The following is an 18,198-nucleotide window of genomic DNA, read 5'->3' as shown; positions in this document are numbered from 1 at the left end:
TTTGCTGCAAGTAGCAGAGGTTCTTTCCTCTACCCACAACTGAAATGCAAACCATGAGAAAAGCCTTTGAATTGTATTCAGAGCAGACTATGAAAACAAAGTATCATAGGGGAATTGTGCTTTACAAAAATGGAGACCATAAATGTTTTATGAAATATTACATCCTAAGGTTAAATCCAATGCACAAAAAAGCTTAGGTGCAAAACCACATTACTGGGGAAACATTCTGTTCTGGTCAGTTGAAACGCAGAATATAAAATACCAGAGCTCTTTTTATCTCACTGGGGGGAAGAAGGGGGCTGTGGAAAAGAATGCATACTTTAAAAGATATTTCACATCTTCTCAGAATAATAAAGCTTGCTCTGGACACCTGGAGAAAGGAGAAAATAAATTTCTATCTCAAATGTAGAAATGCCTGAATCTTCATTGAACCGCTTAATTTTTACTCACTTTTTTTACCCTGTTTTCCCAAATAGTTCAAAAAGGAAGCAAACAAAGAAGCGCCTGATGTTGAACTCTGTGTGCATTGTTTTTTCTCTTTCCATGCTAACAGTTTACAGCATAAGCTACTTCCTTCTCACAAGTAAGGAAGCATAGTCCCAAGGTCAAAGTATTGGCCTGGGAAACCCAGCTCAGCTACTGGTTCTGCCACAGGCTTCCCATATGACATGGGCCTGTAAAACAGAGGCTGCAGCACTATCTTATCTTGCAAAGAATTTTGAGGATGAATACATTGAGCGTGGGCTGCACTGTCATAATGAAATACAGATAACACCGTCAGAGCATGATGAACTTTGTGTGGGACATGAAGCTCAGGAAAAAAAAATTCCCTGCTCCCTCCCCCTCTGGAGGGGGGTGGAATCTAGAGAAGGAACTCGGGGAAAATGAACAGTGTGAAATTTAGAAACAGCCTCTGGTCTTCAGGTGCCTAATCCAGTCATCATTACAACATTCCTAACTGGAGGAAGAAGCTGAGGAGAGAGAAATTTCCGTGATGGGCCCAGGATCAGTGCAAGATTGCCTAACGAGATGATGGTAGGCGTCTTGTGACAGTAGTTTATCTTGTCAGATTGCTGACCTGTTGGGGATCAAATGTCCTGAGAGACAGCACCTTGGATGTAAACATGAAAAAGAATGCTACTTCTTTGTCAGTTTGTACAAGCATTTAAATTTTATAACTTTGATTTCTCTCTTGCTGAGACTCAGTCTTTGATCTGTAATCTATAGTCTTTTGGTCTAGTTCAGAAGTCTCTGTAGTCTGCCTTCCATCCTCTCCACACTTTCCAGATCAGACTAGGCAAGCAGCTTTGTTCAGCTCCGTGGGGCAAGACATGCCAGCCTTTTTACCCCCAAACAACATTTGCCAAGTGGCTGCATCCCTTGTCAAAAGGCAGTTGTCAGAGACACACCAGTCTTCTGTGAAGAAGATAGAAAGAAGCTGTTCTGCACTGCACATAGGGTCACTTCAGCTCTTTTTAAAGGCAATTTAATTGTGATTAGCTAGCTAACCAGAAGGCCATAAAAATAAACAAACCACGTGTGTTTGGAGAACTTGTCTTCACATCTGTCACGCTGGCTAGATTGCCTTCTTCCACAAGATGGCACAAGGAGCCTAAGTGGCCTATGTGAATGTCCATTTTTCATACATGGTGCTGGAAGTCAACACCTATGAAGTCAATTAAATTTTGTGAGATTATTTGGAGGAAAAACTGTTACACGATTTTCTTTCTTACTTTAAAATTGCATATATAGAGTAGACTTCTTTATTTTTCCATCTTGATAGAACGCCCCCCATATCTGCTGTAAAACACTGGAATTCAACTGACTTGGGCCATGTGGGAAGTAAAAAAAAAAGTTCCGTTATGTTTCACTTTAATACTACAGAAAAATTCTTTGATAATGGGTAGGGCTATCTTTCAATCAAGAAACATCCTGGAGCGTGACAGGCTCCAGCTCTACCACGGATATCCTGGGCATCTATACAACATATCACTTCCAACGTCTTCCCCTGCATTTTCCATTGGTGAACAATTATAGAGTCACAGAGGCTGGAAGGGACCTTTGGACACCACCCTCTTGCTCACGGCCCTGTCCACCCTGGCTTTGAACTCTCCAAGCGTGGAGGTGCCACTGCCTCTCTAGGCAGCCTGCTCTAGTGTCTGACCACCCTTAGAGTAGAAGTAATTTTTTTGAATGTTGAAGTGGAGTTTCCTGCATTTCAGGTTGTACCCACTGCTTCTCACCCTGTCAGCTGGTGCCCATTGAGAAAAGTCTGCCTCTGTCATCTTTATGCCCTTCCATCAGGTATTTCTATGCATTGATAAGCTCCCTCCTCAACCATCTCTCCTTGAGGCCATAGAATCCCAGCTTGCTCATCCTCTCTTTATGTCAGATACTTCAATTCCTTAATCATCAAAATATTTCATCTCATCCTTTGTCCAGCTTGTCTAAATCATTAATGAATTTCACCTGAATTTAAGTGTGATATTTAGTGTATTTCTACTGAATGTGAGCCTAGAATAAACAGTTGCATAAAGCAGACCATGGGAAATATCATGTAAGCCGGATACCTGATCACTCTGTTTACCTCCTCATACTGTGCTGGCAGGCTGTAAGCTTTGCTGATGCTACCTATGCAATGGTTTTTATTGCACTACTCAGACTGACATTGCATCATCTCATACAGTGAGAGTTCAACACAAGCTTGTGATTACAGCGGTCAGCTCAGTATGCTGCTGATTTGTGTCCCAACGGTAAGAAAATTGGCAAGATGAAATCAGACAAAGAGCAGAGGAGAGAGAGGAGATGCATCTGCATGAACTGCTTAATCAGAAACGGATAAACTGCTTGAAAGCAGGAAAAAGAAATGCAATCTTCCTACTGCTTTGCATGGTGCTTTTGGGTAGAAGATGCTATATAAAGACCCCTCCTGTGGGAGATCATGCTTTAGAAATACAGGAAACTGCCTGGATTAAAAAAAGAACATAAGGAATAATGGTCTTCCAGGCCAGAAAAGGAAGAGATATTTCCTTTGCTTTATCTAGTTTATCTCATTGTCACCAACAAAAAAAAGTATTTCATCATAGCATGCCCTTGCTGCTACAGGTTTCAATCAAAATGATCAGTTATTGACAAAAAATACTTGTCTTTGTTTTCTGATGTGAATTGTAGCTAGTGATACTGTAAACCCTCTGCTCAGTACTATGCTATAAGAATAATAATAAAGAAAGATCAATTCCTACCTCTTTATTTGCTAACACATCCCACTATTTTAGGTACAAAACTTATACCCCCAAATCTCTAAGATTTAATCCTTTAATTGATGTGCAAGATGCTAGGTAACACACGCTAACATAATTAAACAATGGGAAAAGAATCAGAATAAGGATAATTTGAGCATCTGTGGGATTAGTTTGGCGACTTCTTAATCCGTTTGTAATTGTAAAACATAAAACTGCAAGTGTTTGTGTGTGTCTAATCAGTTGATAGTTCCATTAGATACAGCCCTTCTTCCTTCTCACCTCCCCTGTTTGCCTGCTTAGACCTTGTCCTTTTAGATGGCCATTCGGTGTGTGTTTCTTTTGTGTGTCACTTTGTGCAGTCACTTACCCGTGGTTAACCCAGATGCCCAAACTGGCTGCTTCACAACTCCGAAACAACATTCGGAGAAATGAAACCAAAAAAAAGAGGGAGTTTATTATCAGCTTGGAGATGGGGTGGGGGGTGAAAGAGGCAACCGCTAGGTCTAAAAATTAGCCAGCTTGTTCTTTATGAATTTCCAGAAACACATGAATCCCTAAATCACAGGTCTGCATGCAGAAGGGTCTTTCTTCAAATCCTGTGTATGTCTGCAGTTCTAGTGATTCATATCTTAAACTGTTGCTACATTGTCTTGAATTCAGGGAAGGTTCCAGTATGAAATCTCTGGCACAGGAAGTTCAGCTTCCTCTCCAGATTTCCTTCCTCCACCTCTTTATATGCAGAATAGCAGGGAACATATTTAAGCCTTGCCTGCACAGAGTGAAAACCCTTAAGACTGTAGAGCAGTTTGTGTTGATAACCAATTCCTTCAGCTGAAGTGTTCAAGACAGGCAGCACAGAAGACAGTGGTTCTTAATGATGAGACTTAATCCCTAAAATATCCTGAACTGTTGAGCTGCATTTTGTAACTGCACACAAAGCTGCACCTAGTCCCTAAAGCAAATGTGATCAAAATGGGTGATAAAGGTATCTCTTACTGACATGCAATCCCATTTCCACAGCAAATTAGGCAAGACCCTTATTGATGACAGTGAGAAATTTAGCCATAGTGTAAATCTGCAACAATTTCAGAGTAAGAAAGACTGTGGAAAACCAAGTCTGGAGCAAGTCAACACCTAAGCTATCACTAATTTTAATAGGCTAATTTAACTTCCTAGATTTTTGTCTAGGCTTCAGTGTCCCTTAAAAACAATTTGCTAGGCTCTAGGCTGAGGGCCAGTCTGCCCACTTGTCCAGTTTGAGCCTCAAGCTGAAATACGTCAAAAAACCCGCACTTCCAGAGCCTAGTTATAATGTAGTTTGCATGTTAAATATGCTAGGAAAATGACGATGTTTTAAGAGTGACACAATGTTAAAGACCTCTGAGCTAGGTCTGTAGAAACTGGCACTACTCTGTGGTATACATGTATACATGCAAAGATCCTTGCTAGGATCACAGAACCAATACAGCCAGGGTAGCGAAGCACTGTACACCAGGGCTAAATTGAGGTGTGGCAATACACTGACATAGCTTATGATGCTTTCAGTTCTGATATTTGCCTGTTGAGCTATCTCTGGGATGTGTGGCTATGCTACTAATGCTTTAGTGTATGGCATATCCATTCCCTGCAAGAATGCTCTCTTGGTATAACAAAACCAGCATGCTGTATTTGCAGAGCACGTATGACTAAGCTCTACCAAGCATAGTTTATTCCATCACCAACCTATCTCCAGAACAGAACATGCTATACTAGGGAAAAGAACAGTAGCAGCACCTGCTTCAGTACCTTTCACCAGTGTAGCTAGAATAGGCACCCGTACAGCTGCAATACAACAGGGAGAGAGAGGCCTGCACAGCTAATCACTCTTGTGATCCACAATGCAGGCTATTTTGAGTAGTTGTACTAGGAAGAGGACAGGCGGAGAGCTATAGCTCTTTCAGTTCCCCTGGACTGAATCTTTGTGTTCCCAAGATCTCTTCTCGCTTCTCTGATGGCTATACGTATGGTGGCAGAAATAAGTACAGAGATCTGGTTTTAGCTGTAGCACAGGCTGAGCAAGCACATTGTTGAAAATAAACTAATGCAATCCATAGACAGAGCAGAGCACTGCTTTTGAATAATAATTGACAGCTTTCTTATGAGACATGTGTTACTAACAGGCAGCCTACCCCAAGGCTGGCAGAAAGTCAAAACGTGAAAGCATAAAAAGGGGGGTCACCTCAGTGCCAAATGCAATTGCTTGCTTTGGGAAGCAGTGAGTGTTTAAAATCCATACCATGTCACCCGCTTGTTCATACAAGAAAAAAGAATACAAAAAGAACCACTGAGTTTTGGTTACATTCGGGTGCTTAGAGTAAGAGATCAATAAACAGGAGTACTGTCAATAAGAAATGCTGAAGGGTGATGCTGTACCTAGACTCCTATCTGCTGACTAGTGCATATTAGTAAACCACATAGTAGTGCTTTTCTCTTTGACGCCAATGTTAATTTTGGCAGTGGAAAGAGGTTTTATTAGAAGTACTGAAAATGTCATTCATCTTTACTTGTATTACATCAGTTGTGAGGATTTAAACCCCAATACAGAACTATGGGGAGATGCAAAAATTGACTAATCTGATCATAAAACTAAAGGAAACTCAAAACAGAAGCTTACATTTAAAAGTACATTCACTTCTTGCATTTCTAATACTATAAAGGTGTTACTAATAGGACTTGTTTTTCAAGGTCTGTTTCTCCTCTAACATGTTCTTTTTAAATCCATTGCAAGCTAAATTATCTGTAGGTACGTTATGATGGCAGCCTACAATCCATAGGACTGAAAAAATTTAAAAAAAGGTAGGAACATGGAGAAATGAAACTATTTGATTACTTTTTGGAAATATTCTATTTGAAGGAAACAAAACTATTCTTTAAAGTACTATCCAGTAATCTAAGATGTTCAAAATACTGCAGTAAGCTCACATATTTGAAACTGTCATAAAGGTTTTTCGTATTTAAGTGGTGAGTAGCATATTGATATGTCTTCCTTCATAATGCTGAATCTTTTCTAGGATGTTCTAAAGCTTTCAGGAGTCACTGGAGTTAGTGGGTAATTTTACTTACTTGCAGGCTAGGATCCATAACCTCAAAATAGGACGCATCAACAATTCTCTAGATTGTTCTGCTGCTGTTATATTACCAATGCAAATCTCTACTGGTACCAGTGTGGTAGAAGTCAGAAAAGATACAATGGTCTTTATGTTTTATTGGATTAGCATAATACACATCAGTAATATAACAGCATAACTCAGCCTAAACACACATGGGCAATGTTGCAGCTCTGTTACTGAGCTTTTGTAGGTAAGAAATTTGCCAGCATGTTGCTCACATTATAATTTAAAACCTAGTTTCCAGCTGTTACAGTTCTCAAGTAAAAATTTCTTTAATGAAGTATCAAAACTCATAATGCAATAATCACCTATGAATAGTTTATTATCAGTTCTGAAAATAGTTTGTTCAGTTAATTAAAAGTTAAAGGCTTTTGGACAATACCGGGGTTTTTGTGGGTTTTCTTCCTAGTTTTGTGTGTGTTCATGGAGACCTGTTACCATTGAGGAAAATGGGTAGCTTATGTTACTTTGATTATCTATTTTTTGAATGTGTTCCTTGACCCTTTAGAACGACTTAGTCCAAATCTGTTTGTGTTTTAAGGTTTATCAAAATATTTCCCATCAAAATTATTTTTTCAATAAATATTTTGGCTTGACTAAGCAAAAATATACATGTAGAGGGGCTTATTTTTTTTCCATTACGTGTAATTGTCTTTGTATAAAAACTCAGTTTTGCTTGCTGTTTATTTACTAAAGCGTTAATTCTTCCCAAGAGAGAAACTTCCTACTGGCTCAAACACACACAGATATTTCCACATGCAAATATTGCAAAATACAGGAGAAGGATTGTAACTTTTCTCATCCCGTATCCCTGCCAATGAATTTTTGAATCCTATTTCCAGAGCTGAGAAACACTGAATTCAGTAACAGCAGCAACAATAGTTACAATTTCTTCATTTTTTTCCAATCCAAGTATCTCAAAGTACTTTGAAAGCATTGCTGGATTAAGTCTTGCAATACTACTATTGTGCATTGCTATGTCCATTCCCCATTGGTACATATAAAGGAAAGGAGCTAAATAATTCATTCAAAATCAGCCTCCACAGCCAAGCCAAGAATAAATCTGAAAAGATTAGAGTCCCACTCTGGAATTTCAAGCCCATCTTCTTGAAGAAGCCATAACCCATTTGTTTTGTGCTATATGGGGCAACTAGCAACAAGACTGTTCTGCAGGCAGGATAAACTGCAAGTGGATTTTTCTTTAAAAGAGATAACCAAGACAGCAAACCATGTATTGACACCCCTGGAGGGAGCTGAAGAGTTATATAGATAGTGGAAGCATGGATAAGAAGAAAACAGAAGTTAGATTTCCTTTAAAGTAAATGACAACATTCATAAACAATAGTTAGCACCAAGGAGATGCTAAGATACGGTATTTGAAACACACAGGACTGAAAAGTCTTTACTTCATATAAAAAACCTGTACAGCCCACATCTTATTTTCAGTGTTGCCCATGGGAGTTATTTCCCTAAGAAATACAAGCCAGCACCTAAAAAACCAAAATAATTTCAACACAGAGTTTTGTATCAAGCCAATCTGTGGATATTGGGGGAAAAGATGGAATGAAATGAAAAAGTTACATTATGGCTTTATAAATCTTTTAAATAAAGATGTAAGAAACTATGTATGTTCCTCTTTATCCAGTGCTGAGTAATTGAAGCTGCCCAGCTCATTGGAAGTAAGGCTGGAGTGTATGCTTACCTCTCTGTTCATGACAGTATTTGCTCATGTTTTTTCTTTCTTTTTTTTTTTATAACCAACTTAAGCATTCAAGCATGCACAATGAAATTCTGGCTGTTACGAGGGGGTAAAACTCCTGCATATCATGTGTTCATGTAACATAAATCTCAGAACTCTTGGAATCGTACTGCTCAGCCTCTGAAAATCTAGTACTATAGGTGACTGTCTCTATCAGTTCCCTTGGGTAGTGGCTTACGAGCTGTTTCACTTCATGTATGTTTTGTTTTGTTGCTTGGAAACATGAATTTTGTAAGCACATTTTTTTCTAACAGGTGCTCACAAGAAAAGGTTTTGCAGAATTGGTATCTTTGCTGACAAGTGGTTTGAGATTTGGGATGTTTACTGTAACAGAAACCCGGAGCTTGCAAGTTCTCTTTCTGTAAATTAGAAGACTCACCCCATCATCTTGTATATTTGAAAATTCATGTCCTTTGAATGAGAAGTGTAGACCTGTGCAAGTTCTTTCATCCTTAGCAACTGAACAGCAAGGTAGACAGGGGTCCTGAATACTCCCACTTTGATTCTGCTTGGGTTTTTGCAACTCAATTCTGTAAAGAAATTTCATCCCTTCTGCTCCTCGCATGATCTTCATTAATTTCTCATACTAATTCCTTCTGCTCTGGTGAATAAGGAAAAGCAATATGCAGGTCTTTCTCGGAATCATTGTATTGTTTGGCCTGCTCAGGTTGTGGTTTAATGTACCATTAGAACCAATTTTCTCTTCTAGGTTTTCTGCACAGTGCTTTCCTGTCCAAGACCAGCACAGCAGGGAGTACACATAACCAAACCCACGCAACTCGGGACCTGATGACCAGTGACTCTCACTGCTTCTCTCACAACTTCGTGCCCAGTCATGTCATTTAACCATTTTGTATCTTCAGTCTGGAAAGCTCTTAGGGCCGCTTAAGCAACAGCCTCCATTGTCATACAGTCTATGAATAACCCCTACACACCTTATATAACATTCACACTGATTTTTCTGGAGCTGCTTCTGAGATAATAAGATTAGCATGCATTTTTTTGTTCTTTTGAGTTCTCTTCCACTGCAGGAACAGAGTGATTGGGCTGAATTCAGCTGCCGATTTTCTTAATATGGATGACAGAAGTCTACCTGTTTTTCAGACTGTCTTTCATCATTGTATTTTGCTCAGTCCCAGTACACTGTCCCAAATAAATAGATACTTTTGAAGTACAGGATATAACCATTATTTAATCAACTCATTATATTATATATTCTGATGAAATTAATGACTATTTAACATTCTAAGCATGCCTTATCCCTTTCCTGTATCACAAACAGGCTTTGTTTGACTAAACATACATTCTCCAAGGACAGTAGTAAAAGTCCCCTGACTCCAAATATTTTTGCTTTATGAATGCAGTTTTTGTCTTCTGGATTGTGGAATCAAAGCTCTCCTTCAACTGCAGCAATAAAATAAGGTAAGGCTCTTTGAAAGAACAGTGCTCTCATCAGTAACACCAATGTTTGGTAGGAGCTTCATTAGGACACACACCTGTGCCCACTTTCCAAAACTGCTTTGTAAAGAATGGAAGAATGTTCTGTGGGAATCTGACACATAGCTAGGTAAGCAAATTCTTTCTTGTATATGGAGGTACTTCTCGCAGGCGAAATATACTGCAGGTCTGATGAGTCTGACATCATGGAAAGTCAAGTAGCTAGGCTGAATTCTCAATGTGGATTCTAAATTCTCAGCATCTCCAAGGTACTAGTTGTTTTTCTGTTAGTTGCCCAATAAGACAATGATCCCCTTGAGGAAAGTCCGTTTAAATGGGAAATATTTGGCTTTAAGCTTTTCCTCAAACTGCTTAAGCAGTACTCATGTAATGGAAATGTTACTTAAAAGATTGATTACTTCAAGGAAGATATAGAAGTGTGTAGCTGGATGTGTGTATATGTGTACACACACACACCCACACACACCCCCATAGAATCTGATTTCTAAGATTATTGGAACAATGCCCTTTGTTGCTATTATAGCTGCAGGATGGGTGTCCATACAGGAAAACATATTTCCATTTACTTGCTTCTAAATATTTGTGCACTTACTCCTTCATTTCTACCCCAGCTCTGAATGACCTACACTCCATACAGGAGATGAGATTTTGAAAAAGATGTTCATACCTTATTTTATATTATCCCTTGTTTCTAGCAATGTTTTCTGTGATTCAAGCCACTGCAAAGCCAGCTATGCTTGTTCCATTTCACTAAGGGACTTGATCGTGTTGAAAAAATAACCATTGGCCCAGGTAGGGCAGCCTCTTTGTCAGGAGTACCAAAGGAATTTAAAAAGCCAAGCTACAGCTTGCCAAGTTTAAAGGTAGAGTGAAAAAAGCAAACTAGTAATACACACCTGAATATGAAGCAAAACCAGAACAAAACCTTGTACAATCCCCAGCACATGGAAAAGAGCTCGGACACAATTCTGATTGTAGGAAAAGAGCACCAAAACCCTATTTTTCTGGCGCTCTCAATATGGGTTTCTATAAATAGAAGGAAAAAAAAACAGATAAAGTGGTTCTTAAGTGTACAAACAGGCTTGGACCAATGTTAAGACATCCATATACTTCAAGGTTGGCAGATGACCATATAGATTACAAAATTACATATTCGTATTGCACTATATGATTGTATCACAGTATAAAATTATGGCACTGACTGCAAGGAATATTAGGTCCAGGTTCAAGCAACCCTAACACTTCATCTTGCTTCTTTCCATAAACTGCTCGGTGGTAGTGGCTAAGTAATTTCACATCATTATGCATCAATTTCCTATGTCTAAGACGACAGTAGTGATATTTTTTTGGCTTTGGAAAGTGCTTCAAGGTATGCTAAACATAACAATCACACTCAGGAACTAGGCAACAAATTTTTATGATTGTTTTTATGATTAAGTCAGAGATGCTTATGAGCATTGATTTAAAAATGGAGCACAAGGCAATAGGAATGAGGTTTTCCCCTGGAAATAAAACTACCTCAGCCAGACTTTATGAGAAAACAAGACTACATATAATGCCCTTTAGGACATATGTAGACCAGTGTATACTGTTCCCATGTAGTTTATTCTGCCTCCGTCAAGAATGAGATATTCAAAGATAGTTATGTAACAGATGTGCTTACGACACTCACAGTAACATATACGTACATCAATGCAACAGAATGAAATCTATAGGAAAGCTGTGGGCCTTCACAACTCTCTTCTACTTTGCTTACACACAACAATGGAATTTTTTTCAAAGGATTTTGAAACAACTTGCAAAGTCTCTCAGCAATTCTGAATCGACTGTTCTTGATCCATTTCAGAGATAAGCCACTCTAATCCATACCATAAGAAGTTCAGTATCATCTTCCAAGACTGTATTAGTCAGAAAACTCAGGTATATGGATATTCCTGCCTTTTTGTCCTAAATTAAATGAAGACTCTCAAAACTAGCTCCTTCTACCTCAAAATCTTGTCAATTATATTCTCTTCAGACTAAAACAGTTTCTCTAATTTTATACTTTAGTTATCAGAATTCATTTAAAATAACTCTTTTGTTCCATTGTAATAGGCAAACTGAAAGAAACTGTAAGAATGTAGAATGTAACTAAGGAAACTGAGTTACCCCTCCTTTTTGCTCTGCTTGGCCTCACTGAGTATTTCTATTCAGTATGCTTTTACTTATTTATTTTCTCTAATGAACGTTCTTGATACTTTGCTACCTGGGTCCTTTCTCAGAAAGCAGCAGCCATGATTTTCTTTCAATTGTTGAAGAACTGGCAAATAACAGCAGGTTGGAACAGTTCTGAATCAGGGTTGGTTTTTTTTTTTTTTAAGAAAAAAACCAAAACCCAACCCACAACAAAAAAACCCTGATCCTCTAAATAGACTTGGGACTGAAGCATAGCTGAAATTGAAACATTGTATAAGCTTCATTTAATTTGGGTGGAAAGGCAGGAGGAACAAGGGCTCTGCATTGCGTTTGGGACCAAATGGAGCAAGAACTTAAGGTCAGAACCACATGGACATCTCTATGAATCTCTGCAGTTTTAATGGAATGCACACTATAACAATCAAAGGATACAAAGGCAGACAAAATATTCTGGAATGGGAAATAGTGCTGGTGTGATTCTGGAATATGAGGTGGTGCTTTAACTTACTGTTTTGGGTAAGTCCATCAGAAATGCTCACCTGAGAAGTCACAGATATGTAGGCAAAACATAACTGTTTATTAATTCTGTAGTATTTTTATACCATGTGAGGAGCTATGCAATTTTGAGAAGTGCTGATTTTCCACCCTTCCTTTAGAAAGCATAACATAGCTGTGTGGTGGTAGTTACTCTTTAAAGGAGCATCTTCAATTGTTATAAGAATCACGCAGTATATTTACTCAAATAACAGTATGTAAATTTTGATTATAGAAATGCTATTTTTGTATGCAAAAATTAATTACTTTCTAAGAAATTACAAAAATCCTGACAAAACATTCCATGAAACATGAATATAGCATATTTCTAAACAACATGCAATGGCAACTTCACTTGCAAATAAAACCCGTACTCATTAATACATTGGGGACCTAGTTAGATCCTTGCTGCTCTTGTTGAAAAAGAACACCTCCTCTCAGGACAATGCAGTATCTGTCCTTATGTCTTGTTGCTTTTGAACAAGACTTCCTGCTCCTGCAGCCTAAGAAAAGCAGCTGTTGCATTTTTAACCATTATGCTTACAAAGACCTGATATGAATGCCTCCAGAATTACTGCAGTATGCATTACAGCATCATTAAATGAGTGAATGTCACTGTTTCTAAACAATGCAATAAGGCTTTGAGAGGCAAATTGCCTTACAAGTGGATTAGCAAAGGGAAAAAACAAACAAACTAATCTTAAGGTGAAGTTTCCACAGCTTTCAAGGAATATCACATGGCATGGCTACTTGTCATATTATCTACTAGACTCAAAAATTCAACTGCACCCTCCAGGTCTGCATTTTTAATTGGCTTATGGTTAAAGATACAGCCATGTATCTGACAGAAAATGTAGTTGGGATTCCTGAAGCAGTTCATTAACCTAACCTGTCTAGTCCACATGTTCGACTGAGGGTTATTGCCTTTGAATAGGCGGGGATGTTTGAATAGGCCACACGTGGCTGTAAGACCAGGATGTAGGAAACATTCCAGTACTCCCACTCCCTGGAAGTACTCCCCCTCTCTCACACAGTGCAAGACCTTTGCAGATGAGGGAAGAAAAATGGCATTTTTTGTTCTTAAGATTCCTAAGTCTGTATTTCACAAATATTCTAAAGCCTCTCAGTAGCCTTCATTTTTACCTGTTGATGGCAGCCACACACACGCAAGAGCAAAAGCAGAGCCTGGAGGCTGAGAGCTACAAAGCAATTTTTCACATGTATGCAATCATTGGCTCTGTTTAAGCAGATGCCCTATTAATCAGGAGTTGGTAAAAGTATAAAACTATGTGTGGCATAATTCTTCACCATCAGCAATACAGAGACAGCCATTTTTTCATTTTAACAACCAATTCCTTTGTATTCCACAAAAGGCTTGAAACAATGTTATTTCAGTCTCGCCACCAGTGTGCTATAGCTGTGTTGTAACATGAGGGTTTTGAATGGCAGAAGAGCCTGCAAAAACAGGTGTTCTAGCAGCACACCAGGTATGACAAAGTCCGGGTAGTTTTATCATCATGTTTGAAACAGCTGAACAAACACACAAACCAGTGAAACTGCCTAAAGGTTCATCTAATTCAGTATGCACTCTATAAAGGGGTTAATATCAGCTGATTGAGAAAAAGGTACAAGAAATTTTGCAACTGAGAACTATGGAGCAACCTGATTACAGGAGAGGTTTTCTTTATATCTAAACCAAGCTTCAGAAAAAAAACTTCTATTTTGGCTTCAGTTGACCTAGTCCTAGCATATGTGGAAGCTGCACCTTAGATGTTTCACTGTTTTGTGAAACCGTGAGAGTTACATTTCCCGTCTATTTCAGATATTTTAATTTGTTTCGCCTATACTAGGTACTTTGAAGGGGACCAATAAAGATTTGGTTTTGTTAATTATATATATTACAACTTCAGGTATTAGCAGATATTTTAGTTATATTTTCAGTTACAACCAATATTTTTGTAATGTATAGAATCATAAACTCATACATTGAGTAAGTCCACTTATTTCTGGTGATCTGCACACTCCTCCACTGAATGCTACAATCTAGGACAGTTTCTGTATGTATCTTTATGCACATACAAAAAAAAAAGATTAAAAATCAAAAAGAAATTTTAAAAATAAAGATAATGCATATATAGTACAGGACTATATGAAGGCATCAGAATTAAACATTGTGTTGCACACAGTAATGTGTGATTCCTCTGGCAGATTTTAAAATGCAGCAAAACTGATTTGCCCATTTGAGATTTACAAAACAAAACCACCCCACCCACCCCAGCCGAAACCAACCCTCTGCTCTGTTAAACAACCACTTCCAATCTTTGTAATCCCTCTTCATGCTAGTAGTATAACTATGTATCAATCAAATTTTTCAGTGGAAAATAAGATACAATTACATCACTGGATCAGAAACAGGAACTACTGTAACACTTGTATTTTTACAAAAGAACGGGTGTGGTGAGTGCATTAGTTATGTGTATATGTGGTTATATTCAGCATGTTTGAACACATTCGGCCAGTTTGATTTCCTTACCCAAATTCCATGGAATTAAAGACATGGCAGAGCACAGACCTGTGGACAGAAATTCCCTTCAGTTCTCATAGAAGAGAGAAAGCATCAAAATCAGAATGCAAGAAAAATTAGAGATTCCTAGGAGAAGATAAGATCTGAACATGTATTTCATTTAAAAAAAACAAACCACCAAACCAAGACAAAATGTTTAGGTACTATAATTATCCCATTACTAAAAGCATGAAAGAGGATTATAAGGAAGAACAGCAGTAAGTATTTGTATGATAAGGCATGTGCAATGGGAAAGAAGCATGCATTAGTTTATTATGACACAGCTAATTCACACAACAATTCTTCTAGTCTGGTAGCAAAATCTCAATGCCACTAATCTCTTGAAGAAACAAAATGTGATTTACTATTCATTATGAACATCAGAACATTATTTTTGTTCATTACACAGATTTCTTCTGTATGATCCAGTGTTAGCTGAAAATTTTCCACAAAGTCTCATAGGACTTATGAATTTTTCTTAGCAAATCATTTTTTTTTAATCCTTTATGTATCATACTTTTTTCCCCCTCACGATGTAGGCCATTCTTTTCTACACAAATGGTGGTGTATCCCCAAAAGGGCATTTTAATGTCTGCTATGCATAAAAGCAATCCCTAGCACATACACATATGCAAAATCGTGAAACTTATCTACTATAAATCTCCCTGAGACTTCTTGACTTAAATATTGCAATAATGTGTATAACTGATACTGAAATCTCTAGAAAACTTTACAAATTTCTAATAAACTTGTGGTGTTTCTTAAGCACTTACATTAATTGGTATATTGCAGATGGGAATGCTAGATGAATGTCCAGCCCCAGCCTCAAGAACATCAACATACATCCTCATCTGCATACAAGTGGCTCCACAGATTTTAATGGGTCAGCTCCTGTCCACAATGCACATGCATGCGTATTTCTTTCGGGGTGGAACAGGAATTATTTCCACACGGTTACTGAGCAGAATATAAGCAATTTGGGACTATATATCAAAAATCCTTTATTCTGAGTTCAGTAAATTTCTTATTTTGTTACTTGTGAATCTCAGGGCAAAAATTAAAGCTTTAGCACAGCATACAGGCTATTTAAAAACAAGCATTTGGTTATTATAAAACAAAGACTTAACCGCACCAGGATCTAATAGCTGTTAGTAACAGACAACCTGAATAATAGCCAACCCACTTTCCTACAATTTAATTGGCAAACCTATTCTTTCTCTTACTAATTAGAGGTAACCACACCTACCTTCCCAGAAAGCATGGCGGTAGTAACAGTTTGTTTTAAATTCTGGAGAAGCAAGCAACTACGAAGGGGAGAATTTGCAAAACTACTGTTCTCCCTAACCTTTTTTTTTGGTTGTGAGGGTTTTTTTTATTTTTACATGTTCTTTCTGGATAGGTTTTTTAATTCAAAATTTGCTATGATGCTGTGTTTTGTTTTTTTTTTTTACCTTTTATTGTAACCCTAGTTGGGTAGCAAGGTAATTTCACCTCTTAGAAAAGTATAAACAAATATGGGAACACTCCCCCACCCCTCCCAGATTTAGACCTAATGGTAGAACACGAAGTGATACAATATTTTATGTATACTTACTTGTTATTAAGTAACAATGTTTTAGTGTGTGAGTGCTGGTGTGAACTGATTCCATCCTGGAACATCTATCCTGCCTGGCTTACTTGAGGCCCAGTCTGTAAAACAGAAATGGCATGGTTTTATGTTCCCTAATCTTTTCTTTGATTTGCCCTTGCCTGCAGTGCCTTCCTGAGCAGCAATGGACACTCATGCTGTGAGAAGAATATGAAAAGGCGGCTCTGGAAACTTTGGCCGTGCTAGTACCCTTATAAGCGACATTAGAAAAAAGAAGTTCTGAGGATACTGAGTTGCCGCTCGCTGTCGAGTTCCTGAGGGAAAGATGGTGAGACAAAGGTGTTTGCTGCTCGCCAGCATTCTTGGAAGTGGCATTTGAAGACCTGTGCCCCTCTCTTGGTGCTCAGCAGCCCGAGGCGCCTACCTCAGCACTGCCTTACGCCGCTGAAGGGGCGCCGGCCTCTCCTCGGGGCCCTGCTCTCTCGGGGCGACTCTACATACATAACGTCGTTTGTGGGGCTGTTTCCGGGCCTGTTTTTCTTTTGTTCGCGGCCAGGCTCTTACACGCTTGTTTGCGGCCTGGGCGCGGCGGGGCAGGAGCGAGCCCACCTCCCCTCCCCCTCGCCTCCTCCCCCGGCCTTTGTTCGCGCTGGGGGAGGAAGCGGCGGGAGCGGGGCCGACCCAGCCCGCCATGGGCGGGGGACGGGCAGTCGCGCTTCCCGCCCGCCCGCCTGACTTGGAAGGGCGTTGCCCCCCGTGCGCGCGCGGCGGGGGCCCGGGAGCGCGCACCGTGGCCCCGCCGGCCGCGCTGGCGGGTTCCCCCCCCGCCCCCCTTTCTCCGGGCGAGGCGCCGAGGCCTCCGGCGAGGCCGGGCCTGCGCTTGCCGTCGGCGGCACCGCCTGGCAGGGCGGGGCGGTGCCGGGGGCCGGCGGCGGGGCGTGGAGCCGAGCCGAGCCGGGGTTTCCCGGCCGGGCAGCACGGGCGGGGCGGAGGGGGGAGGTTAACCGCGCCCAGGCTCTCGCTTCCCGATGGCTGCGGGGAGCTGAGCGGGCGCCCGGCGTGCGAGGAGGAGTCGAGACCCAGCGACACCCCCCTCCCCCGCCGCGCTCTCCTTCCGACTCGACTCCCCCGGCCGGCGCGGCCGCCTCCCCGGGACCCAGCCGGGCAGAGCGCGGGCGGCTCCCCTCCTCCTCCGCCCCCTCCTCCTCCTCCGCCCCCCTTCCCCTCCCCAGGCCGGCGGGACGCGGGCAGGAGCCGCGGGCGACGGACGTCCCGGCCCGGTTAATGAGCAGCGGCCGGAAGGGCAGGTAACCGTCTGAGGGGAGCGAAAGCGGGGTGGTGGGGTGGTGGGGGGGAGCGCACAAAAGCCTCGTCGCCTTCCCGCCGCCGCCCGCCTCGCCGAGCCCCCCGGCCCCACCCCGGGGCCATCTTCCCGCCGGCGGCCCTGGCTCCCCCTCAGCGCCGGCTTCTTCCTCCCCTGCGCGGCTGCGCCCCGCTCCCCTCCCCCGCCGCCGCACTTCTCCTTTCCCCCGGCCCCCTCCCCCCCCCGCCGCTCCCTCGGCTCTCGCCTCGCCGGGGCCCCGGGCCGGCCCCCGCCGCCTCGCCCACCCGTTCTCCGCGGCCCCCGCCGGAGAGGAGGAAGGGCGGCTGATGGTTTGTCCACCTCTTAGTATGGCGGGGTTGGAAATAGCCCCCCTCCCCCGCGCTTCCCCACCTCCTCGGTGCTCCAG

General features: G+C 41.0%; 1 protein-coding gene and 1 long non-coding RNA gene across 5 annotated transcripts in view; one reads left to right on the top strand and one right to left on the bottom strand.

The window, feature by feature from the left end:
• Positions 1-1,144: 1,144 nt before the first annotated feature.
• LOC121085869 lies at positions 1,145-18,181 on the bottom strand. The gene is made up of 4 exons (XR_005827222.1): positions 18,077-18,181; positions 16,475-16,569; positions 1,535-14,889; positions 1,145-1,416 (listed from the first exon to the last, which is right to left on the bottom strand). It is a non-coding gene; the product is annotated as an uncharacterized LOC121085869 (long non-coding RNA).
• The window catches only part of GNB1 (G protein subunit beta 1), a 45,481-nt gene continuing 44,752 nt past the window's right edge, over positions 17,470-18,198 (top strand). For 2 of the 4 annotated variants that reach the window (XM_040588927.1, XM_040588922.1), the window contains exon 1: positions 17,663-17,775. The gene's annotated coding sequence lies outside the window, so the exon portion shown is untranslated. Of the gene's footprint in view, positions 17,776-18,198 lie in introns of all 4 variants that reach the window. The other 2 variants (XM_040588924.1, XM_040588923.1) reach the window with 2 other exon arrangements.

Source organism: Falco naumanni, chromosome 3 (genome assembly GCF_017639655.2).
Source record: "Falco naumanni isolate bFalNau1 chromosome 3, bFalNau1.pat, whole genome shotgun sequence".
Taxonomy (NCBI): Eukaryota; Metazoa; Chordata; class Aves; order Falconiformes; family Falconidae; genus Falco; species Falco naumanni.
Note: the sequence above shows the minus strand (reverse complement) of the source record. Positions and strands in the feature narration are given on the sequence as shown.